General features: G+C 49.6%; 32 non-coding genes and 2 pseudogenes across 32 annotated transcripts; all 34 read left to right on the forward strand.

The window, feature by feature from the left end:
* Window positions 1-655: 655 nt before the first annotated feature.
* On the forward strand, window positions 656-860 carry LOC146372929 (U2 spliceosomal RNA; annotated as a pseudogene).
* Window positions 861-1109: 249 nt separating this feature from the next.
* LOC146372930 (U5 spliceosomal RNA) lies at window positions 1110-1222 on the forward strand. The gene has a single exon (XR_014802598.1). It is a non-coding gene; the product is annotated as a U5 spliceosomal RNA (small nuclear RNA).
* A 194-nt stretch (window positions 1223-1416) lies between these two features.
* Window positions 1417-1607, forward strand: LOC146372931 (U2 spliceosomal RNA). Its single transcript, XR_014802581.1, has one exon. It is a non-coding gene; the product is annotated as a U2 spliceosomal RNA (small nuclear RNA).
* Window positions 1608-1850: 243 nt separating this feature from the next.
* Window positions 1851-1963, forward strand: LOC146372932 (U5 spliceosomal RNA). The gene has a single exon (XR_014802603.1). It is a non-coding gene; the product is annotated as a U5 spliceosomal RNA (small nuclear RNA).
* Window positions 1964-2157: 194 nt separating this feature from the next.
* Window positions 2158-2348, forward strand: LOC146372933 (U2 spliceosomal RNA). Its single transcript, XR_014802579.1, has one exon. It is a non-coding gene; the product is annotated as a U2 spliceosomal RNA (small nuclear RNA).
* A 244-nt stretch (window positions 2349-2592) lies between these two features.
* On the forward strand, window positions 2593-2705 carry LOC146372934 (U5 spliceosomal RNA). Its single transcript, XR_014802606.1, has one exon. It is a non-coding gene; the product is annotated as a U5 spliceosomal RNA (small nuclear RNA).
* Window positions 2706-2899: 194 nt separating this feature from the next.
* Window positions 2900-3090, forward strand: LOC146372935 (U2 spliceosomal RNA). The gene has a single exon (XR_014802580.1). It is a non-coding gene; the product is annotated as a U2 spliceosomal RNA (small nuclear RNA).
* A 244-nt stretch (window positions 3091-3334) lies between these two features.
* Window positions 3335-3447, forward strand: LOC146372936 (U5 spliceosomal RNA). The gene has a single exon (XR_014802613.1). It is a non-coding gene; the product is annotated as a U5 spliceosomal RNA (small nuclear RNA).
* Window positions 3448-3641: 194 nt separating this feature from the next.
* LOC146372937 (U2 spliceosomal RNA) lies at window positions 3642-3832 on the forward strand. Its single transcript, XR_014802462.1, has one exon. It is a non-coding gene; the product is annotated as a U2 spliceosomal RNA (small nuclear RNA).
* A 253-nt stretch (window positions 3833-4085) lies between these two features.
* Window positions 4086-4198, forward strand: LOC146372938 (U5 spliceosomal RNA). The gene has a single exon (XR_014802618.1). It is a non-coding gene; the product is annotated as a U5 spliceosomal RNA (small nuclear RNA).
* Window positions 4199-4392: 194 nt separating this feature from the next.
* Window positions 4393-4583, forward strand: LOC146372939 (U2 spliceosomal RNA). Its single transcript, XR_014802517.1, has one exon. It is a non-coding gene; the product is annotated as a U2 spliceosomal RNA (small nuclear RNA).
* A 242-nt stretch (window positions 4584-4825) lies between these two features.
* Window positions 4826-4938, forward strand: LOC146372940 (U5 spliceosomal RNA). Its single transcript, XR_014802417.1, has one exon. It is a non-coding gene; the product is annotated as a U5 spliceosomal RNA (small nuclear RNA).
* Window positions 4939-5132: 194 nt separating this feature from the next.
* On the forward strand, window positions 5133-5323 carry LOC146372941 (U2 spliceosomal RNA). Its single transcript, XR_014802524.1, has one exon. It is a non-coding gene; the product is annotated as a U2 spliceosomal RNA (small nuclear RNA).
* A 243-nt stretch (window positions 5324-5566) lies between these two features.
* On the forward strand, window positions 5567-5679 carry LOC146372942 (U5 spliceosomal RNA). The gene has a single exon (XR_014802619.1). It is a non-coding gene; the product is annotated as a U5 spliceosomal RNA (small nuclear RNA).
* Window positions 5680-5873: 194 nt separating this feature from the next.
* LOC146372943 (U2 spliceosomal RNA) lies at window positions 5874-6064 on the forward strand. The gene has a single exon (XR_014802563.1). It is a non-coding gene; the product is annotated as a U2 spliceosomal RNA (small nuclear RNA).
* A 242-nt stretch (window positions 6065-6306) lies between these two features.
* Window positions 6307-6419, forward strand: LOC146372944 (U5 spliceosomal RNA). The gene has a single exon (XR_014802389.1). It is a non-coding gene; the product is annotated as a U5 spliceosomal RNA (small nuclear RNA).
* A 194-nt stretch (window positions 6420-6613) lies between these two features.
* LOC146372945 (U2 spliceosomal RNA) lies at window positions 6614-6804 on the forward strand. Its single transcript, XR_014802525.1, has one exon. It is a non-coding gene; the product is annotated as a U2 spliceosomal RNA (small nuclear RNA).
* Window positions 6805-7047: 243 nt separating this feature from the next.
* On the forward strand, window positions 7048-7160 carry LOC146372946 (U5 spliceosomal RNA). The gene has a single exon (XR_014802620.1). It is a non-coding gene; the product is annotated as a U5 spliceosomal RNA (small nuclear RNA).
* A 194-nt stretch (window positions 7161-7354) lies between these two features.
* Window positions 7355-7537, forward strand: LOC146372947 (U2 spliceosomal RNA). The gene has a single exon (XR_014802604.1). It is a non-coding gene; the product is annotated as a U2 spliceosomal RNA (small nuclear RNA).
* Window positions 7538-11032: 3495 nt separating this feature from the next.
* On the forward strand, window positions 11033-11221 carry LOC146372948 (U2 spliceosomal RNA). Its single transcript, XR_014802601.1, has one exon. It is a non-coding gene; the product is annotated as a U2 spliceosomal RNA (small nuclear RNA).
* Window positions 11222-11469: 248 nt separating this feature from the next.
* Window positions 11470-11582, forward strand: LOC146372949 (U5 spliceosomal RNA). Its single transcript, XR_014802621.1, has one exon. It is a non-coding gene; the product is annotated as a U5 spliceosomal RNA (small nuclear RNA).
* Window positions 11583-11776: 194 nt separating this feature from the next.
* LOC146372950 (U2 spliceosomal RNA) lies at window positions 11777-11967 on the forward strand. The gene has a single exon (XR_014802533.1). It is a non-coding gene; the product is annotated as a U2 spliceosomal RNA (small nuclear RNA).
* Window positions 11968-12215: 248 nt separating this feature from the next.
* LOC146372951 (U5 spliceosomal RNA) lies at window positions 12216-12328 on the forward strand. Its single transcript, XR_014802622.1, has one exon. It is a non-coding gene; the product is annotated as a U5 spliceosomal RNA (small nuclear RNA).
* A 194-nt stretch (window positions 12329-12522) lies between these two features.
* On the forward strand, window positions 12523-12713 carry LOC146372952 (U2 spliceosomal RNA). The gene has a single exon (XR_014802534.1). It is a non-coding gene; the product is annotated as a U2 spliceosomal RNA (small nuclear RNA).
* A 243-nt stretch (window positions 12714-12956) lies between these two features.
* On the forward strand, window positions 12957-13069 carry LOC146372953 (U5 spliceosomal RNA). Its single transcript, XR_014802623.1, has one exon. It is a non-coding gene; the product is annotated as a U5 spliceosomal RNA (small nuclear RNA).
* A 194-nt stretch (window positions 13070-13263) lies between these two features.
* Window positions 13264-13454, forward strand: LOC146372954 (U2 spliceosomal RNA). Its single transcript, XR_014802463.1, has one exon. It is a non-coding gene; the product is annotated as a U2 spliceosomal RNA (small nuclear RNA).
* A 248-nt stretch (window positions 13455-13702) lies between these two features.
* Window positions 13703-13815, forward strand: LOC146372955 (U5 spliceosomal RNA). The gene has a single exon (XR_014802624.1). It is a non-coding gene; the product is annotated as a U5 spliceosomal RNA (small nuclear RNA).
* Window positions 13816-14009: 194 nt separating this feature from the next.
* LOC146372956 (U2 spliceosomal RNA) lies at window positions 14010-14200 on the forward strand. The gene has a single exon (XR_014802540.1). It is a non-coding gene; the product is annotated as a U2 spliceosomal RNA (small nuclear RNA).
* A 243-nt stretch (window positions 14201-14443) lies between these two features.
* On the forward strand, window positions 14444-14556 carry LOC146372957 (U5 spliceosomal RNA). The gene has a single exon (XR_014802625.1). It is a non-coding gene; the product is annotated as a U5 spliceosomal RNA (small nuclear RNA).
* A 194-nt stretch (window positions 14557-14750) lies between these two features.
* On the forward strand, window positions 14751-14941 carry LOC146372958 (U2 spliceosomal RNA). Its single transcript, XR_014802568.1, has one exon. It is a non-coding gene; the product is annotated as a U2 spliceosomal RNA (small nuclear RNA).
* Window positions 14942-15184: 243 nt separating this feature from the next.
* On the forward strand, window positions 15185-15297 carry LOC146372959 (U5 spliceosomal RNA). The gene has a single exon (XR_014802449.1). It is a non-coding gene; the product is annotated as a U5 spliceosomal RNA (small nuclear RNA).
* Window positions 15298-15491: 194 nt separating this feature from the next.
* Window positions 15492-15682, forward strand: LOC146372960 (U2 spliceosomal RNA). The gene has a single exon (XR_014802585.1). It is a non-coding gene; the product is annotated as a U2 spliceosomal RNA (small nuclear RNA).
* Window positions 15683-15906: 224 nt separating this feature from the next.
* On the forward strand, window positions 15907-16019 carry LOC146372961 (U5 spliceosomal RNA). The gene has a single exon (XR_014802393.1). It is a non-coding gene; the product is annotated as a U5 spliceosomal RNA (small nuclear RNA).
* Window positions 16020-16213: 194 nt separating this feature from the next.
* LOC146372962 (U2 spliceosomal RNA) lies at window positions 16214-16377 on the forward strand (annotated as a pseudogene).
* Window positions 16378-19731: the final 3354 nt, after the last annotated feature.

The following is a 19731-nucleotide window of genomic DNA, read 5'->3' on the forward strand; positions in this document are numbered from 1 at the left end:
ACTTGCATAGAAGGCTACCAGTCAGGGTCACGATGTATGCCCACAATTTGGGGAAGCAAAAAGTCTGTCCACGGAAAAACTGTATGGAAGATGAAACAATTGAACATGTATTATGGGGATGTGAATATGCAAGAAAGGTGTGGGATGGGGTGAAAGAGAGTTATAAGTGCTTGGAGAATGTGACATATGATGAAATCACTTCGTTTGGGGTTAAAGGAGTGGGAAAAGAACAAAACAAAATAATTTGTATGCTGATATCAATTGTAAAACTTAAATTATGGAAAGCAAGGCAGGGACATATAACTGGAGTGTATAAATGGGGAGAGATAGGAACAGTTAAGGCAATAGAGAAAGAATTTGAAAGTATATACTGGCACGAATTAGAAAAGTGGGGAAGTGATACAATTAAGGATAGGTGGAAAATCACATTTTTAAAACCACCAAAAAAAAGGTGGTAAGTGATAAGGAGCGAGACAATAGAAACGCGATTGTTTCTTCGGTTTCTGGTCTTTCATTTTGTGGGATTTTCTTGTTGATCAACTTCTCTTTTCTTTCTGTAGAATGTTTATTTAGGAGTAAAGAAATGAAGGTATGACAATGATTTGGAAAGTAATATCTTAAGATGTATGAGAAATGTGAAATGTAAAGTATGGAAATGTTTTGGAAAGCAAATAAAGAAAAGAAAAAAAAAAAAAAAAAAAAAAAAATCTGTTCTTATCAGTTTAATATCTGATACGCCCCCGATTCGGGGGCAACGTATTAAACGCATTTTTAGAACAGGGAGCCGAATAAGGGGCTCGCTCCGCTCGCTCCACGCATCGACCCGGTATTGCAGCGCCTCCGGGAACGGTGCCCCCTTTGCTGACTTTGTGCAAAAGCAAGAAAGCCAAAACAAAGTAAGGTCTGCCAAGCCAAGAGCCAGAAAGCAGCCTGAAGCCGCGAACGTGCTCCTCTCCAGTCACCCCTCTCCTGTCAAAGTGGAACTCTGGAGCGGAGCGGAGCAGGCGGGGCCTGAGATCTGCCCCTTCAGCCAAGCAAACAGGGCCTACCGTGACGCCGGAAGCCGGGACGAGGAGTCACTGCGGCTTCCTGCGAGGCCAAAGAAACACACACTCTGGCTTCTCTTCAAAACGTACAAGTCTTTCGCCTTTTACTAAAGACTTCCGTGGAGAGTGAGGCTAAGGAGTTGCACCTATTTTTGGCAGGGTCTGCCGTCTGGCTGGGCCCTCTCCTCGTTGTTCAAAAGAAGAAATAGAAGAAAGCGCGCAGTTCCAGGGAGCTCCGCAGGTCTCTGAGGTACTGTGGGTGGGCGGAGATTTGAAGCGGTTCCCTCCCTGTGAGCCAAGTGAAAGAGCGCACCGTCACAAGCGAGAAGTGTCCCGAGAAGGCGGCTCAGCCAGGAACCTGCAGGAGGCCATCGCTTCTCGGCCTTTTGGCTAAGATCAAGTGTAGTATCTGTTCTTATCAGTTGAATATCTGATACGCCCCCGATTCGGGGGCAACGTATTAAACGCATTTTTAGAACAGGGAGCCGAATAAGGGGCTCGCTCCGTTCGCTCCGCTCATCGACCCGGTATTGCAGCGCCTCCGGGAACGGTGCCCCCTTTGCTGACTTTGTGCAAAAGCAAGAAAGCCAAACAAAGTAAGGTCTGCCAAGCCAAGAGCCAGAAAGCAGCCTGAAGCCGCGAACGTGCTCCTCTCCAGTCACCCCTCTCCTGTCAAAGTGGAACTCTGGAGCAGAGCAGGCGGGGCCTGAGATCTGCCCCTTCAGCCAAGCAAACAGGGCCTACCGTGACGCCGGAAGCCGGGACGAGGAGTCACTGCGGCTTCCTGTGAGGCCAAAGAAACACACACTCTGGCTTCTCTTCAAAACGTACAAGTCTTTCGCCTTTTACTAAAGACTTCCGTGGAGAGTGAGGCTAAGGAGTTGCACCTATTTTTGGCAGGGTCTGCCGTCTGGCTGGGCCCTCTCCTCGTTGTTCAAAAGAAGAAATAGACGAAAGCGCGCAGTTCCAGGGAGCTCCGCAGGCCTCTGAGGTACTGTGGGTGGGCGGAGATTTGAAGCGGTTCCCTCCCTGTGAGCCAAGTGAAAGAGCGCACCGTCACAAGCGAGAAGTGTCCCGAGAAGGCGGCTCAGCCAGGAACCTGCAGGAGGCCATCGCTTCTCGGCCTTTTGGCTAAGATCAAGTGTAGTATCTGTTCTTATCAGCTTAATATCTGATACGCCCCCGATTCGGGGGCAACGTATAAAACGCATTTTTAGAACAGGGAGCCGAATAAGGGGCTCGCTCCGTTCGTTACACGCATCGACCCGGTATTGCAGCGCCTCCGGGAACGGTGCCCCCTTTGCTGACTTTGTGCAAAAGCAAGAGAGCCAAAACAAAGTAAGGTCTGCCAAGCCAAGAGCCAGAAAGCAGCCTGAAGCCGCGAACGTGCTCCTCTCCAGTCACCCCTCTCCTGTCAAAGTGGAACTCTGGAGCAGAGCAGGCGGGGCCTGAGATCTGCCCCTTCAGCCAAGCAAACAGGGCCTACCGTGACGCCGGAAGCCGGGACGAGGAGTCACTGCGGCTTCCTGCGAGGCCAAAGAAACACACACTCTGGCTTCTCTTCAAAACGTACAAGTCTTTCGCCTTTTACTAAAGACTTCCGTGGAGAGTGAGGCTAAGGAGTTGCACCTATTTTTGGCAGGGTCTGCCGTCTGGCTGGGCCCTCTCCTCGTTGTTCAAAAGAAGAAATAGACGAAAGCGCGCAGTTCCAGGGAGCTCCGCAGGCCTCTGAGGTACTGTGGGTGGGCGGAGATTTGAAGCGGTTCCCTCCCTGTGAGCCAAGTGAAAGAGCGCACCGTCACAAGCGAGAAGTGTCCCGAGAAGGCGGCTCAGCCAGGAACCTGCAGGAGGCCATCGCTTCTCGGCCTTTTGGCTAAGATCAAGTGTAGTATCTGTTCTTATCAGCTTAATATCTGATACGCCCCCGATTCGGGGGCAACGTATAAAACGCATTTTTAGAACAGGGAGCCGAATAAGGGGCTCGCTCCGTTCGTTACACGCATCGACCCGGTATTGCAGCGCCTCCGGGAACGGTGCCCCCTTTGCTGACTTTGTGCAAAAGCAAGAAAGCCAAAACAAAGTAAGGTCTGCCAAGCCAAGAGCCAGAAAGCAGCCTGAAGCCGCGAACGTGCTCCTCTCCAGTCACCCCTCTCCCGTCAAAGTGGAACTCTGGAGCAGAGCAGGCGGGGCCTGAGATCTGCCCCTTCAGCCAAGAAAACAGGGCCTACCGTGACGCCGGAAGCCGGGACGAGGAGTCACTGCGGCTTCCTGCGAGGCCAAAGAAACACACACTCTGGCTTCTCTTCAAAACGTACAAGTCTTTCGCCTTTTACTAAAGACTTCCGTGGAGAGTGAGGCTAAGGAGTTGCACCTATTTTTGGCAGGGTCTGCCGTCTGGCTGGGCCCTCTCCTCGTTGTTCAAAAGAAGAAATAGAAGAAAGCGCGCAGTTCCAGGTAGCTCCGCAGCCCTCTGAGGTACTGTGGGTGGGCGGAGATTTGAAGCGGTTCCCTCCCTGTGAGCCAAGTGAAAGAGCGCACCGTCACAAGCGAGAAGTGTCCCGAGAAGGCGGCTCAGCCAGGAACCTGCAGGAGGCCATCGCTTCTCGGCCTTTTGGCTAAGATCAAGTGTAGTATCTGTTCTTATCAGTTTAATATCTGATACGCCCCCGATTCGGGGGCAACGTATTAAACGCATTTTTAGAACAGGGAGCCGAATAAGGGGCTCGCTCCGTTCGCTCCACGCATCGACCCGGTATTGCAGCGCCTCCGGGAACGGTGCCCCCTTTGCTGACTTTGTGCAAAAGCAAGAAAGCCAAACAAAGTAAGGTCTGCCAAGCCAAGAGCCAGAAAGCAGCCTGAAGCCGCGAACGTGCTCCTCTCCAGTCACCCCTCTCCTGTCAAAGTGGAACTCTGGAGTGGAGCGGAGCGGAGCAGGCGGGGCCTGAGATCTGCCCCTTCAGCCAAGCAAACAGGGCCTACCGTGACGCCGGAAGCCGGGACGAGGAGTCACTGCGGCTTCCTGCGAGGCCAAAGAAACACACACTCTGGCTTCTCTTCAAAACGTACAAGTCTTTCGCCTTTTACTAAAGACTTCCGTGGAGAGTGAGGCTAAGGAGTTGCACCTATTTTTGGCAGGGTCTGCCGTCTGGCTGGGCCCTCTCCTCGTTGTTCAAAAGAAGAAATAGAAGAAAGCGCGCAGTTCCAGGGAGCTCCGCAGGCCTCTGAGGTACTGTGGGTGGGCGGAGATTTGAAGCGGCTCCTACCCTGTGAGCCAAGTAAAAGAGCACACCGTCACAAGCGAGAAGTGTCCCGAGAAGGCGGCTCAGCCAGGAACCTGCAGAAGGCAATCGCTTCTCGGCCTTTTGGCTAAGATCAAGTGTAGTATCTGTTCTTATCAGTTTAATATCTGATACGCCCCCGATTCGGGGGCAACGTATTAAACGCATTTTTAGAACAGGGAGCCGAACAAGGGGCTCGCTCCGTTCGCTCCGCGCATCGACCCGGTATTGCAGCGCCTCCGGGAACGGTGCCCCCTTTGCTGACTTTGTGCAAAAGCAAGAAAGCCAAACAAAGTAGGTCTGCCAAGCCAAGAGCCAGAAAGCAGCCTGAAGCCGCGAACGTGCTCCTCTCCAGTCACCCCTCTCCTGTCAAAGTGGAACTCTGGAGCAGAGCAGGCGGGGCCTGAGATCTGCCCCTTCAGCCAAGCAAACAGGGCCTACCGTGACGCCGGAAGCCGGGACGAGGAGTCACTGCGGCTTCCTGCGAGGCCAAAGAAACACACACTCTGGCTTCTCTTCAAAACGTACAAGTCTTTCGCCTTTTACTAAAGACTTCCGTGGAGAGTGAGGCTAAGGAGTTGCACCTATTTTTGGCAGGGTCTGCCGTCTGGCCGGGCCCTCTCCTCGTTGTTCAAAAGAAGAAATAGACGAAAGCGCGCAGTTCCAGGGAGCTCCGCAGGCCTCTGAGGTACTGTGGGTGGGCGGAGATTTGAAGCGGCTCCTACCCTGTGAGCCAAGTGGAAGAGCGCACCGTCACAAGTGAGAAGTGTCCCGAGAAGGCGGCTCAGCCAGGAACCTGCATAAAGCCATCGCTTCTCGGCCTTTTGGCTAAGATCAAGTGTAGTATCTGTTCTTATCAGTTTAATATCTGATACGCCCCCGATTCGGGGGCAACGTATTAAACGCATTTTTAGAACAGGGAGCCGAATAAGGGGCTCGCTCCGCTCGCTCCACGCATCGACCCGGTATTGCAGCGCCTCCGGGAACGGTGCCCCCTTTGCTGACTTTGTGCAAAAGCAATAAAGCCAAACAAAGTAAGGTCTGCCAAGCCAAGAGCCAGAAAGCAGCCTGAAGCCGCGAACGTGCTCCTCTCCAGTCACCCCTCTCCTGTCAAAGTGGAACTCTGGAGCAGAGCAGGCGGGGCCTGAGATCTGCCCCTTCAGCCAAGAAAACAGGGCCTACCGTGACGCCGGAAGCCGGGACGAGGATTCACTGCGGCTTCCTGCGAGGCCAAAGAAACACACACTCTGGCTTCTCTTCAAAACGTACAAGTCTTTCGCCTTTTACTAAAGACTTCCGTGGAGAGTGAGGCTAAGGAGTTGCACCTATTTTTGGCAGGGTCTGCCGTCTGGCTGGGCCCTCTCCTCGTTGTTCAAAAGAAGAAATAGACGAAAGCGTGCAGTTCCAGAGAGCTCCGCAGGCCTCTGAGGTACTGTGGGTGGGCGGAGATTTGAAGCGGCTCCTACCCTGTGAGCCAAGTAAAAGAGCACACCGTCACAAGCGAGAAGTGTCCCGAGAAGGCGGCTCAGCCAGGAACCTGCAGGAGGCCATCGCTTCTCGGCCTTTTGGCTAAGATCAAGTGTAGTATCTGTTCTTATCAGTTTAATATCTGATACGCCCCCAATTCGGGGGCAACGTATTAAACGCATTTTTAGAACAGGGAGCCGAACAAGGGGCTCGCTCCGTTCGCTCCGCGCATCGACCCGGTATTGTAGCGCCTCCGGGAACGGTGCCCCCTTTGCTGACTTTGTGCAAAAGCAAGAAAGCCAAACAAAGTAGGTCTGCCAAGCCAAGAGCCAGAAAGCAGCCTGAAGCCGCGAACGTGCTCCTCTCCAGTCACCCCTCTCCTGTCAAAGTGGAACTCTGGAGCAGAGCAGGCGGGACCTGAGATCTGCCCCTTCAGCCAAGCAAACAGGGCCTACCGTGACGCCGGAAGCCGGGACGAGGAGTCACTGCGGCTTCCTGCGAGGCCAAAGAAACACACACTCTGGCTTCTCTTCAAAACGTACAAGTCTTTCGCCTTTTACTAAAGACTTCCGTGGAGAGTGAGGCTAAGGAGTTGCACCTATTTTTGGCAGGATCTGCCGTCTGGCCGGGCCCTCTCCTCGTTGTTCAAAAGAAGAAATAGACGAAAGCGCGCAGTTCCAGGGAGCTCCGCAGGCCTCTGAGGTATTGTGGGTGGGCGGAGATTTGAAGCGGCTCCTACCCTGTGAGCCAAGTGGAAGAGCGCACCGTCACAAGTGAGAAGTGTCCCGAGAAGGCGGCTCAGCCAGGAACCTGCATAAAGCCATCGCTTCTCGGCCTTTTGGCTAAGATCAAGTGTAGTATCTGTTCTTATCAGTTTAATATCTGATACGCCCCCGATTCGGGGGCAACGTATTAAACGCATTTTTAGAACAGGGAGCCGAATAAGGGGCTCGCTCCGCTCGCTCCACGCATCGACCCGGTATTGCAGCGCCTCCGGGAACGGTGCCCCCTTTGCTGACTTTGTGCAAAAGCAAGAAAGCCAAACAAAGTAAGGTCTGCCAAGCCAAGAGCCAGAAAGCAGCCTGAAGCCGCGAACGTGCTCCTCTCCAGTCACCCCTCTCCTGTCAAAGTGGAACTCTGGAGCAGAGCAGGCGGGGCCTGAGATCTGCCCCTTCAGCCAAGAAAACAGGGCCTACCGTGACGCTGGAAGCCGGGACGAGGAGTCACTGCGTCTTCCTGCGAGGCCAAAGAAACACACACTCTGGCTTCTCTTCAAAACGTACAAGTCTTTCGCCTTTTACTAAAGACTTCCGTGGAGAGTGAGGCTAAGGAGTTGCACCTATTTTTGGCAGGGTCTGCCGTCTGGCTGGGCCCTCTCCTCGTTGTTCAAAAGAAGAAATAGAAGAAAGCGCGCAGTTCCAGGGAGCTCCGCAGGCCTCTGAGGTACTGTGGGTGGGCGGAGATTTGAAGCGGTTCCCTCCCTGTGAGCCAAGTGAAAGAGCGCACCGTCACAAGCGAGAAGTGTCCCGAGAAGGCGGCTCAGCCAGGAACCTGCAGGAGGCCATCGCTTCTCGGCCTTTTGGCTAAGATCAAGTGTAGTATCTGTTCTTTTTTTCTCTTTATTTATTTATTTTATTTTTTTTGCCCTTAGTGCTCCACTTGCTTTTTGTTTATGGTATGGGGAAAATACGGATAATTGCCCTGAATGCTAGGGGGCTAAAAAGTGCCCAAAAGAGAAAAATTGTTTATGAATTTTTATTGAGCTACAATTTCGATGTTTGTTTGGTCCAGGAAGCTCATCTGAGAGATGAGAGGGATGTTGCTTTGTTTACTGAGGAATGGAGGGGAGGGGAAGCTTCTTGGAGCATTGGGGGGGGTACATGGGACTGGAGTTGGGGTGTTATGTGGGGATAAAGATATTCGGATAATTGAGAGCTTTACTGTAATACAAGGAAGGGTAATGGTGGTGGATATCGATAAAAATGGGACTCAATGCCGGATAATAAATGTATATGCACAGGTGGAGCACGGGCTACGTAAGGACCTTTTCCAAAAAATGGATACTTGTTTTTTGACTAGGAAAGATATTATTGTGGGAGGGGATTTTAATTGCTCTTTGGAAAGGGAAAAGTTTTCCCGCCCCTTTAGGACCTTCATTAAGAAATATGGATTAATTGACGTAATGGGGAAGTTACTGGGAAAGCAAGTGGGGTATACTTGGAAGAACACAAGGGGGGTGAAGAGTAGGTTAGATTACATTTTAGTAGAAAAAAAGTGCAAAATAATAGAGGGAAAAACAATACCGGCCCTCTTCACAGATCATCAAGCAGTTGATGTGGAGCTCGAGATAGTAGGGCCAGACTTTGGAAAAGGGTATTGGAAGTTTAACAACGACGTCCTCGCAGAGAAAGCCTATAGGGAAGGCTTCATGAAAATCTTCCCGATATGGGCCGAGATGAAAAGCTTATACAGTAACAACGTGGTTTGGTGGGAGGACATAAAGAAAAAAAATCAAAAACTTTACGGTCGAATATTGTACAGAGAGGGCAAAAGTCCGAAAGAAAGAGTTCGACACAATACAAAAAGAAATAGAAAAAATCTATGTTATGGAAAATAGGGGAAGGGAAATTAAAAAGGAAGGGTACTTGGAAAATTTAAAAATGAGACAGGAGGAATTACTTGAGAGGAAAGCGAGGGCCGTAATATATAAATTAAAACAGGAAGAGTATGAGGAGAATGAGAAATGCTCCTCATACTTTTTTAGCAAAATGAAGACTAGGGATAAGAGGGGGGTTATAACGGAACTGGAGAGGGATGGAAAGGTGATAAGGGGGAAAGATGATTTGTTAAGAACGGTGGAAGAATATTATGGAAAATTGTTTACAAAGGAGAGCTTGGATGAGGGGAAGGGGGAGGTTTTTATAAGATCGCTAAGGAGAAGGCTACCCGAAGAAGAAAATGGCAAGCTGGGGGGGGGGAATTGACAGTAGGGGAGGTGTATAATGTGGTAACGGCAATGAAGGCCAATAAGGTGCCCGGTATAGACGGCCTAACAAAAGAATTTTACGTGGCGTTTTGGGATATGGTGGGGATCCACCTTTTGGAGGTTTTTAAGGAAATCATGGAGGAAGGAGAGATGCCGGAAAGCATGAAAACGGGAGTGGTGACTATTCTGTTTAAGAAAGGAAACCCGAACCAACTAGACAATTACAGGCCACTAACTATGCTGTGCGTGGACTATAAAGTACTGAGTAAGGTTCTGGCGAATAGGCTAGCAGGAGTCATGTCACACATAGTGGAAATGGACCAAACTTGTGGGGTACAGGGGAGGCAAATCACATGGAACTTACATCTACACAGGGATGTACTCGCATATGTAAAGGAGAGAAACATTGCTGCAATATGTGTTAGCCTGGATCAGCAGAAAGCTTTCGATAGAGTACACCACGCTTTTTTGTGGAAGGTTATGGAGGGGCTGGGTCTAGGAGGAGTCATTACAAAATGGGTAAAGGTTTTATATAAGGGCATAAATTCAAAAATCAAAATTAATGGGCATTTAACGGATAAAGTGCAACAAACAAGAGGATTGCGGCAAGGGTGCCCGCTCTCTGTGGTGCTGTTTGTTTTGTACGCAGAACCCCTGGCTTGTGCAATAAGGGGGAGCCACGCTGTTAAAGGGATAACGCTGCCCCGGGGCGAGAGCTTAAAAATATCACAATACGCGGATGACACAATATTATACTTGGCAGATGATGAAAGCTTAAGGGGAGTGATAGACCTTCTATATGATTATGAAAAAGCAACTGGATCGAGAATAAACAAGGAGAAGACTAGGTACAAATACCTTGGGAAGTGGGAGGGGAGGAAGGACAAGATCTGTGATTTTATGTTGTGTGAAGGCCCTATGGACGTATTAGGAATTTCTTTTGGGAATGGGGAGGGGGATGCATTGTGTAATTGGAAAAAGAAGATGACTGCAGTCGAAAAAAACCTGGGATTATGGAAGACAAGAAAACTTTCCGTTTCAGGGAAAGTGTTGGTTGCAAAGGCCGATGTATTGCCAAAGCTGTTACATTTGGCCTACGTCTTTCCGATGCCGCAGAAGTATAGAGCTCAACTGATGAGGGGAATATTTAATTTCATATGGGGGGGCTATGAATATGTGAAAAGGGCGCTAATGCATCAGGAAATAGCAGATGGAGGGAGGGATGTGCCAAACGTTCCTCTGAAGCTGGATGCAATATTTTATAGCAATGTATGTATACTCCTGAAAAAGACATATATACACAAATGCCAAATCCTGATATGGCTTTGGCTGTCCATACCATACCGGTTTCTAATAGGGTGGGATAATAAAGGCCCTAAAGCTGAGACTAGGCCGGAGTACTTCCAGCGAATGGTAAAGTGGGGGAGGAGATATACGGAATGTAAAGATGAGGATACAGTGATAAATCATAAGTTACTATATAGGAAACTGGTACAGAAACTCAATGTCAATCCAGTAATGGTGAGCTCTGAAGTGTGGGTACGGGCCCAGGACAAGAGTTTTAAGAACGGGCTTAAAGATTTTAATTGGTTGCACTTGCATAGAAGGCTACCAGTCAGGGTCACGATGTATGCCCACAATTTGGGGAAGCAAAAAGTCTGTCCACGGAAAAACTGTATGGAAGATGAAACAATTGAACATGTATTATGGGGATGTGAATATGCAAGAAAGGTGTGGGATGGGGTGAAAGAGAGTTATAAGTGCTTGGAGAATGTGACATATGATGAAATCACTTCGTTTGGGGTTAAAGGAGTGGGAAAAGAACAAAACAAAATAATTTGTATGCTGATATCAATTGTAAAACTTAAATTATGGAAAGCAAGGCAGGGACATATAACTGGAGTGTATAAATGGGGAGAGATAGGAACAGTTAAGGCAATAGAGAAAGAATTTGAAAGTATATACTGGCACGAATTAGAAAAGTGGGGAAGTGATACAATTAAGGATAGGTGGAAAATCACATTTTTAAAACCACCAAAAAAAAGGTGGTAAGTGATAAGGAGCAAGATAATAGAAACGCGATTGTTTCTTCGGTTTCTGGTCTTTCATTTTGTGGGATTTTCTTGTTGATCAACTTCTCTTTTCTTTCTGTAGAATGTTTATTTAGGAGTAAAGAAATGAAGGTATGACAATGATTTGGAAAGTAATATCTTAAGATGTATGAGAAATGTGAAATGTAAATGTAAAGTATGGAAATGTTTTGGAAAGCAAATAAAGAAAAAGAAAAAAAATCTGTTCTTATCAGTTTAATATCTGATACGCCCCCGATTCGGGGGCGACGTATTAAACGCATTTTTAGAACAGGGAGCCGAATAAGGGGCTCGCTCCGTTCGCTCCACGCATCAACCCGGTATTGCAGCGCCTCCGGGAACGGTGCCCCCTTTGCTGACTTTGTGCAAAAGCAAGAAAGCCAAACAAAGTAAGGTCTGCCAAGCCAAGAGCCAGAAAGCAGCCTGAAGCCGCGAACGTGCTCCTCTCCAGTCACCCCTCTCCTGTCAAAGTGGAACTCTGGAGCGGAGCGGAGCAGGCGGGGCCTGAGATCTGCCCCTTCAGCCAAGCAAACAGGGCCTACCGTGACGCCGGAAGCCGGGACGAGGAGTCACTGCGGCTTCCTGCGAGGCCAAAGAAACACACACTCTGGCTTCTCTTCAAAACGTACAAGTCTTTCGCCTTTTACTAAAGACTTCCGTGGAGAGTGAGGCTAAGGAGTTGCACCTATTTTTGGCAGGGTCTGCCGTCTGGCTGGGCCCTCTCCTCGCTGTTCAAAAGAAGAAATAGAAGAAAGCGCGCAGTTCCAGGGAGCTCCGCAGGCCTCTGAGGTACTGAGGGTGGGCGGAGATTTGAAGCGGTTCCCTCCCTGTGAGCCAAGTGAAAGAGCGCACCGTCACAAGCGAGAAGTGTCCCGAGAAGGCGGCTCAGCCAGGAACCTGCAGGAGGCCATCGCTTCTCGGCCTTTTGGCTAAGATCAAGTGTAGTATCTGTTCTTATCAGTTTTATATCTGATACGCCCCCGATTCGGGGGCAACGTATTAAACGCATTTTTAGAACAGGGAGCCGAATAAGGGGCTCGCTCCGTTCGCTCCACGCATCGACCCGGTATTGCAGCGCCTCCGGGAACGGTGCCCCCTTTGCTGACTTTGTGCAAAAGCAAGAAAGCCAAACAAAGTAAGGTCTGCCAAGCCAAGAGCCAGAAAGCAGCCTGAAGCCGCGAACGTGCTCCTCTCCAGTCACCCCTCTCCTGTCAAAGTGGAACTCTGGAGCGGAGCGGAGCAGGCGGGGCCTGAGATCTGCCCCTTCAGCCAAGCAAACAGGGCCTACCGTGACGCCGGAAGCCGGGACGAGGAGTCACTGCGGCTTCCTGCGAGGCCAAAGAAACACACACTCTGGCTTCTCTTCAAAACGTACAAGTCTTTCGCCTTTTACTAAAGACTTCCGTGGAGAGTGAGGCTAAGGAGTTGCACCTATTTTTGGCAGGGTCTGCCGTCTGGCTGGGCCCTCTCCTCGTTGTTCAAAAGAAGAAATAGACGAAAGCGCGCAGTTCCAGGGAGCTCCGCAGGCCTCTGAGGTACTGTGGGTGGGCGGAGATTTGAAGCGGTTCCCTCCCTGTGAGCCAAGTGAAAGAGCGCACCGTCACAAGCGAGAAGTGTCCCGAGAAGGCGGCTCAGCCAGGAACCTGCAGGAGGCCATCGCTTCTCGGCCTTTTGGCTAAGATCAAGTGTAGTATCTGTTCTTATCAGTTTAATATCTGATACACCCCCGATTCGGGGGCAACGTATTAAACGCATTTTTAGAACAGGGAGCCGAATAAGGGGCTCGCTCCGTTCGCTCCACGCATCGACCCGGTATTGCAGCGCCTCCGGGAACGGTGCCCCCTTTGCTGACTTTGTGCAAAAGCAAGAAAGCCAAACAAAGTAAGGTCTGCCAAGCCAAGAGCCAGAAAGCAGCCTGAAGCCGCGAACGTGCTCCTCTCCAGTCACCCCTCTCCTGTCAAAGTGGAACTCTGGAGCAGAGCAGGCGGGGCCTGAGATCTGCCCCTTCAGCCAAGGAAACAGGGCCTACCGTGACGCCGGAAGCCGGGACGAGGAGTCACTGCGGCTTCCTGCGAGGCCAAAGAAACACACACTCTGGCTTCTCTTCAAAACGTACAAGTCTTTCGCCTTTTACTAAAGACTTCCGTGGAGAGTGAGGCTAAGGAGTTGCACCTATTTTTGGCAGGGTCTGCCGTCTGGCTGGGCCCTCTCCTCGTTGTTCAAAAGAAGAAATAGACGAAAGCGCGCAGTTCCAGGGAGCTCCGCAGGCCTCTGAGGTACTGTGGGTGGGCGGAGATTTGAAGCGGTTCCCTCCCTGTGAGCTAAGTGAAAGAGCGCACCGTCACAAGCGAGAAGTGTCCCGAGAAGGCGGCTCAGCCAGGAACCTGCAGGAGGCCATCGCTTCTCGGCCTTTTGGCTAAGATCAAGTGTAGTATCTGTTCTTATCAGTTTAATATCTGATACGCCCCCGATTCGGGGGCAACGTATTAAACGCATTTTTAGAACAGGGAGCCGAATAAGGGGCTCGCTCCGTTCGCTCCACGCATCGACCCGGTATTGCAGCGCCTCCGGGAACGGTGCCCCCTTTGCTGACTTTGTGCAAAAGCAAGAAAGCCAAACAAAGTAAGGTCTGCCAAGCCAAGAGCCAGAAAGCAGCCTGAAGCCGCGAACGTGCTCCTCTCCAGTCACCCCTCTCCTGTCAAAGTGGAACTCTGGAGCGGAGCGGAGCAGGCGGGGCCTGAGATCTGCCCCTTCAGCCAAGCAAACAGGGCCTACCGTGACGCCGGAAGCCGGGACGAGGAGTCACTGCGGCTTCCTGCGAGGCCAAAGAAACACACACTCTGGCTTCTCTTCAAAACGTACAAGTCTTTCGCCTTTTACTAAAGACTTCCGTGGAGAGTGAGGCTAAGGAGTTGCACCTATTTTTGGCAGGGTCTGCCGTCTGGCTGGGCCCTCTCCTCGTTGTTCAAAAGAAGAAATAGAAGAAAGCGCGCAGTTCCAGGGAGCTCCGCAGGCCTCTGAGGTACTGTGGGTGGGCGGAGATTTGAAGCGGCTCCTACCCTGTGAGCCAAGTGAAAGAGCGCGCCGTCACAAGTGAGAAGTGTCCCGAGAAGGCGGCTCAGCCAGGAACCTGCATAAAGCCATCGCTTCTCGGCCTTTTGGCTAAGATCAAGTGTAGTATCTGTTCTTATCAGTTTAATATCTGATACGCCCCCGATTCGGGGGCAACGTATTAAACGCATTTTTAGAACAGGGAGCCGAATAAGGGGCTCGCTCCGCTCGCTCCGCGCATCGACCCGGTATTGCAGCGCCTCCGGGAACGGTGCCCCCTTTGCTGACTTTGTGCAAAAGCAAGAAAGCCAAACAAAGTAAGGTCTGCCAAGCCAAGAGCCAGAAAGCAGCCTGAAGCCGCGAACGTGCTCCTCTCCAGTCACCCCTCTCCTGTCAAAGTGGAACTCTGGAGCAGAGCAGGCGGGGCCTGAGATCTGCCCCTTCAGCAAAGCAAACAGGGCCTACCGTGACGCCGGAAGCCGGGACGAGGAGTCACTGCGGCTTCCTGCGAGGCCAAAGAAACACACACTCTGGCTTCTCTTCAAAACGTACAAGTCTTTCGCCTTTTACTAAAGACTTCCGTGGAGAGTGAGGCTAAGGAGTTGCACCTATTTTTGGCAGGGTCTGCCGTCTGGCTGGGCCCTCTCCTCGTTGTTCAAAAGAAGAAATAGAAGAAAGCGCGCAGTTCCAGGGAGCTCCGCAGGCCTCTGAGGTACTGTGGGTGGGCGGAGATTTGAAGCGGTTCCCTCCCTGTGAGCCAAGTGAAAGAGCGCACCGTCACAAGCGAGAAGTGTCCCGAGAAGGCGGCTCAGCCAGCAACCTGCAGGAGGCCATCGCTTCTCGGCCTTTTGGCTAAGATCAAATGTAGTATCTGTTCTTATCAGTTTAATATCTGATACGCCCCCGATTCGGGGGCAACGTATTAAACGCATTTTTAGAACAGGGAGCCGAATAAGGGGCTCGTTCCGTTCGCTCCACGCATCGACCCGGTATTGCAGCGCCTCCGGGAACGGTGCCCCCTTTGCTGACTTTGTGCAAAAGCAAGAAAGCCAAACAAAGTAAGGTCTGCCAAGCCAAGAGCCAGAAAGCAGCCTGAAGCCGCGAACATGCTCCTCTCCAGTCACCCCTCTCCTGTCAAAGTGGAACTCTGGAGCAGAGCAGGCGGGGCCTGAGATCTGCCCCTTCAGCCAAGAAAACAGGGCCTACCGTGACGCCGGAAGCCGGGACGAGGAGTCACTGCGGCTTCCTGCGAGGCCAAAGAAACACACACTCTGGCTTCTCTTCAAAACGTACAAGTCTTTCGCCTTTTACTAAAGACTTCCGTGGAGAGTGAGGCTAAGGAGTTTCACCTATTTTTGGCAGGGTCTGCCGTCTGGCTGGGCCCTCTCCTCGTTGTTCAAAAGAAGAAATAGAAGAACGCGCGCAGTTCCAGGGAGCTCCGCAGGCCTCTGAGGTACTGTGGGTGGGCGGATATTTGAAGCGGTTCCCTCCCTGTGAGCCAAGTGAAAGAGCGCACCGTCACAAGCGAGAAGTGTCCCGAGAAGGCGGCTCAGCCAGCAACCTGCAGGAGGCCATCGCTTCTCGGCCTTTTGGCTAAGATCAAGTGTAGTCTCTGTTCTTATCAGTTTAATATCTGATACGCCCCTGATTCGGGGGCAACGTATTAAACGCATTTTTAGAACAGGGAGCCGAATAAGGGGCTCGTTCCGTTCGCTCCACGCATCGACCCGGTATTGCAGCGCCTCCGGGAACGGTGCCCCCTTTGCTGACTTTGTGCAAAAGCAAGAAAGCCAAGCCAAGAGCTAGAAAGCAGCCTGAAGCCGCGAACACGCTCCTCTCCAGTCACCCCTCTCCTGTCAAAGTGGAACTCTGGAGCAGAGCAGGCGGGGCCTGAGATCTGCCCTTTCAGCCAAGCAAACAGGGCCTACCGTGACGCCGGAAGCCGGGACGAGGAGTCACTGCGGCTTCCTGCGAGGCCAAAGAAACACACACTCTGGCTTCTCTTCAAAACGTACAAGTCTTTCGCCTTTTACTAAAGACTTCCGTGGAGAGTGAGGCTAAGGAGTTGCACCTTTTTTTGGCAGGGTCTGCCGTCTGGCTGGGCCCTCTCCTCGTTGTTCAAAAGAAGAAATAGATGAAAGCGCGCAGTTCCAGGGAGCTCCGCAGGCCTCTGAGGTACTGTGGGTGGGCGGAGATTTGAAGTGGCTCCTACCCTGCTAGCCAAGTAAAAGAGCGCACCGTCACAAGCGAGAAATGTCCCGAGAAGGCGGCTCAGCCAGGAACCTGCAGAAGGCCATCGCTTCTCGGCCTTTTGGCTAAGATCAAGTGTAGTATCTGTTCTTATCAGTTCTGTTCTTATCTGGAAAAGGAGAGCGGTATATGAATTTTTGACAGTGTGTGATTTCGATATATGCATGGTTCAGGAAGCACACTTAAGAGATGAAGGCGACGTACTCCTTTTCACCGAGGAGTGGGGAGGAGGTGAAGCAGTATGGAGCGTGGGGAGTGTATACGGATCAGGGGTGGGAGTCCTGTGCGGGAGGAAAAGTATCAAAATTATAGACACCTTTTCTGTAATTCAAGGCAGAGTATTGGTGGTGGACATCAAGAAAGCTGGACTTCACTGTCGCGCGGTCAATATTTATGCACATGCAGAACCACGGGCCCGCAGAGAACTATTTGCTGGGCTGGACATTTGCTTTATGACAAGTAAGGTGACCATTGTGGGAGGAGACTTAAACTGCTCACTTGATAAGGATGGTGGATCGCCTTTGCTTAGAGATTTTATGACTAAGTATAGACTGGTGGATACGATGGGAAAGATATTAGGCAAAGGGGTTGGTCACACATGGGAAAATAGTCGGGGAATGAAGAGCAGATTGGATTATATATTGGTAGGAGATAAGGAAAAGGTAACAGGAGGGGGGACAATTCCTGCCCCCTTCACAGATCACAAAGCAATTTGGGCAACGGTAAGTTTTGGAGAAGTAACTTTCGGTAAGGCTTATTGGAAATTGAACAATGATATTCTGACAGAACATGAGTATAGGGAAAGATTTAGAGGAATTTTCGGAAATTGGGTGGATTTGAAAGGTTTGTACGAAAACAGAGGGAGGTGGTGGGAAGAAACGAAAAAGAAAATAAAATTTTTTTCAATTGCTTATAGTACACAGAGAGCGCAGGCTTCTAAAGAGGGTTTTAAGAAGCTTCAGGAAAAGATTGCAGGGATAGAAGCTCAGAGGAATAAGGAAAAAAATTGGGAAGAGAGCGAGGAACTGAATATATTATTAAAGGAACAGGAGGTCTTGTTTCAGGAGAGGGCGAAAACAAGAATGTTTAAATTTATGCAGGAGGAGTATATGCAACAGGAGAAGTGCTCGGCCTATTTTTTTGCTCAAATGAAAAAGAGAGAGGAAAAAGGGGCAATTATGGAACTGGAAAGGGAAGGGAAATCGGTTACTGGACGGGACAATATTTTGAAGATGGTAGAGGAGTACTACAGTTCATTGTTTGGTGTGGAAGAAGTAGATAGAGGGGCTCAAGAAATGGTTTTGGGTTTTCTGAAAGAGAGGTTACCAGAGGACGCAAGGAAGCTTCTGGAAAGGAGCATAACAAACCACGAACTATACGAGGCGATAAAGACAATGAAGAATAACAAGGTACCTGGGATAGATGGACTCACAAAGGAGTTTTACATCACCTTTTGGGATCTCATCGGAGACCACTTGTTGGAGGTATTTGATGAAATGTGTGAAACGGGTAGAATGCCAAAGAGTATGAGGACGGGTGTGATAAGTTTACTACATAAGAAAGGCTCACCTGCTGCGCTTTCAAATTATAGGCCTCTTTCAATGGTCTGTGTGGACTACAAAATTTTGAGTCGAACTCTAGCAAGACGCCTGGCCCGAGTCTTGCCTGCTATTATTAATGCAGACCAGACATGCGGGGTAAAGGGCAGGCAGATTGGTTGGAACTTACAACTACATAGAGATGTGCTTACATATATCGAAGAGAGGAACTTGACAACAATATGCGTAACACTTGATCAGGAAAAAGCGTTTGATAGGGTCAATCATGATTTCTTATGGAAGGTGATGAGAACTTTTGATATAGGAGGAAAATTTTTGAATTGGATAAGTATGATGTATACTGACATAATCTGCAAGATAAAGATAAATGGACACTTAACAGAGGAAGTACAACAAACGAGAGGGCTACGGCAGGGCTGCCCCCTGTCCGCCCTACTCTATGTTATATATGTAGAACCTTTAGCATGTGCAATAAGAGGAAACGAGAAAATTAGAGGAGTGCCCTTGCCAGGGGGGGAGGTGTTGAAGATCTCCCAGTACGCTGACGACATAGTTCTTTACTTGGAAGATGATGGAAGTGTGAGGGAGATGATGCGAACAATACAGACCTTTGAGAGCGCTGCGGGGTCAAAGGTCAATAAGGAGAAATCAAAATATAAATTTTTGGGACGATGGGCAGGTAGGAGAGAGACGCTTTGCGGGCTTTCTTTGTGTGAAGGGCCCATGCGGGTCCTGGGCATTGATTTTGGAAATCCAGGGGGGGATGCAAATTATAACTGGGATTTGAAGATAGCGAAGATCTCAAAGAAATTGGGGATGTGGTCTAAAAGAAAGCTTACTATAACTGGCAAAGTACTGGCCGTAAAAGCTGACATTTTACCTGCCCTATTGCATTTGGCATATGTTTTCCCAATACCACAGACTTACAGGAAGAAATTAACACAGGGAATTTTCAAATTAATTTGGGGGGGGTATGAATATGTAAAAAGAACAATTATGTATCAGACAATACCAAAAGGTGGGAGGGATGTCCCTAACATCCCCTTGAAATTGGACGTGATGTATTACAGCAATATATGTAACTTATTGAATAGGCCCAATGTACATAAATGCCAAGTCTTGATCCGCTTTTGGTTATCCGGTCCCATGAGACAATTGATCGAGTGGGATAATAGGGTGCCAAGGGCGGAAAGCAGACCAGACTATTTTTCAAGGATGATTAAATGGCGGGAGAAGCATCAGGAATATAAGGATAAAGACCTCATGTTGAATCAAAAAAAATTGTATAGAGCCATGGTGCAGAAAATACACACCCAAAATACATGGGTGCAGGAGGAGGTATGGATACGAGCTCAGGAGAAGGGACTGAGCAACGGCTGCAGGGATTTAAACTGGCTGCTGCTGCATAAAAAAATACCGGTAAGATCAATAATGCATGCACATAGATTATGTGATAATAAGAACTGTCCGAGAAGCACATGTCAAACAGAAGAAACAATAGAGCATGTAATGTGGGGATGCCCCTTTGCGGGGGAAGTGTGGGGTGAAATGCAGAAGCAGTATGTTTGTTTAAAAGGGATTTCGTATGATGAAGTAATGTTCCTTACGGGATGGGAGAAGGGAAGTAACCGAAAGGGAAAGTCTTTGTTATTAGTGTCCTTGGTAAAACTATATTTGTGGAAGGCCCGGCAAGGGTATATTTTGGGGTCATACAAATGGACAGCCAAGAGTGTATGTAGATTGGTAGAGAAGGAAATAGAAAAAGTGCGGCTGCTGGAGAAATTGAAATGGGGGTGGGATACAATCAAAGATAGATGGAAAGACATTCCTTAGAAGCCACTTAATTTAGAGGCCTAAGAAGGAAAGTTTTTTTTGTTTTGCCTCGTTCGTTACGTTGAGAGCAACACATGGTAAGACTAGTATTGAGTTGAGAAAAGGATTGGAAAATAAGGTAATGGGGTTTTTATGTCAATTTAGAAGATGTGATGTAACTTTGGTATGACT

The sequence above is a fragment of the Perissodus microlepis genome, chromosome 14 (assembly GCF_051167445.1).
Source record: "Perissodus microlepis isolate ML-2025 ecotype Zambia chromosome 14, ASM5116744v1, whole genome shotgun sequence".
NCBI lineage: Eukaryota > Metazoa > Chordata > Actinopteri > Cichliformes > Cichlidae > Perissodus > Perissodus microlepis.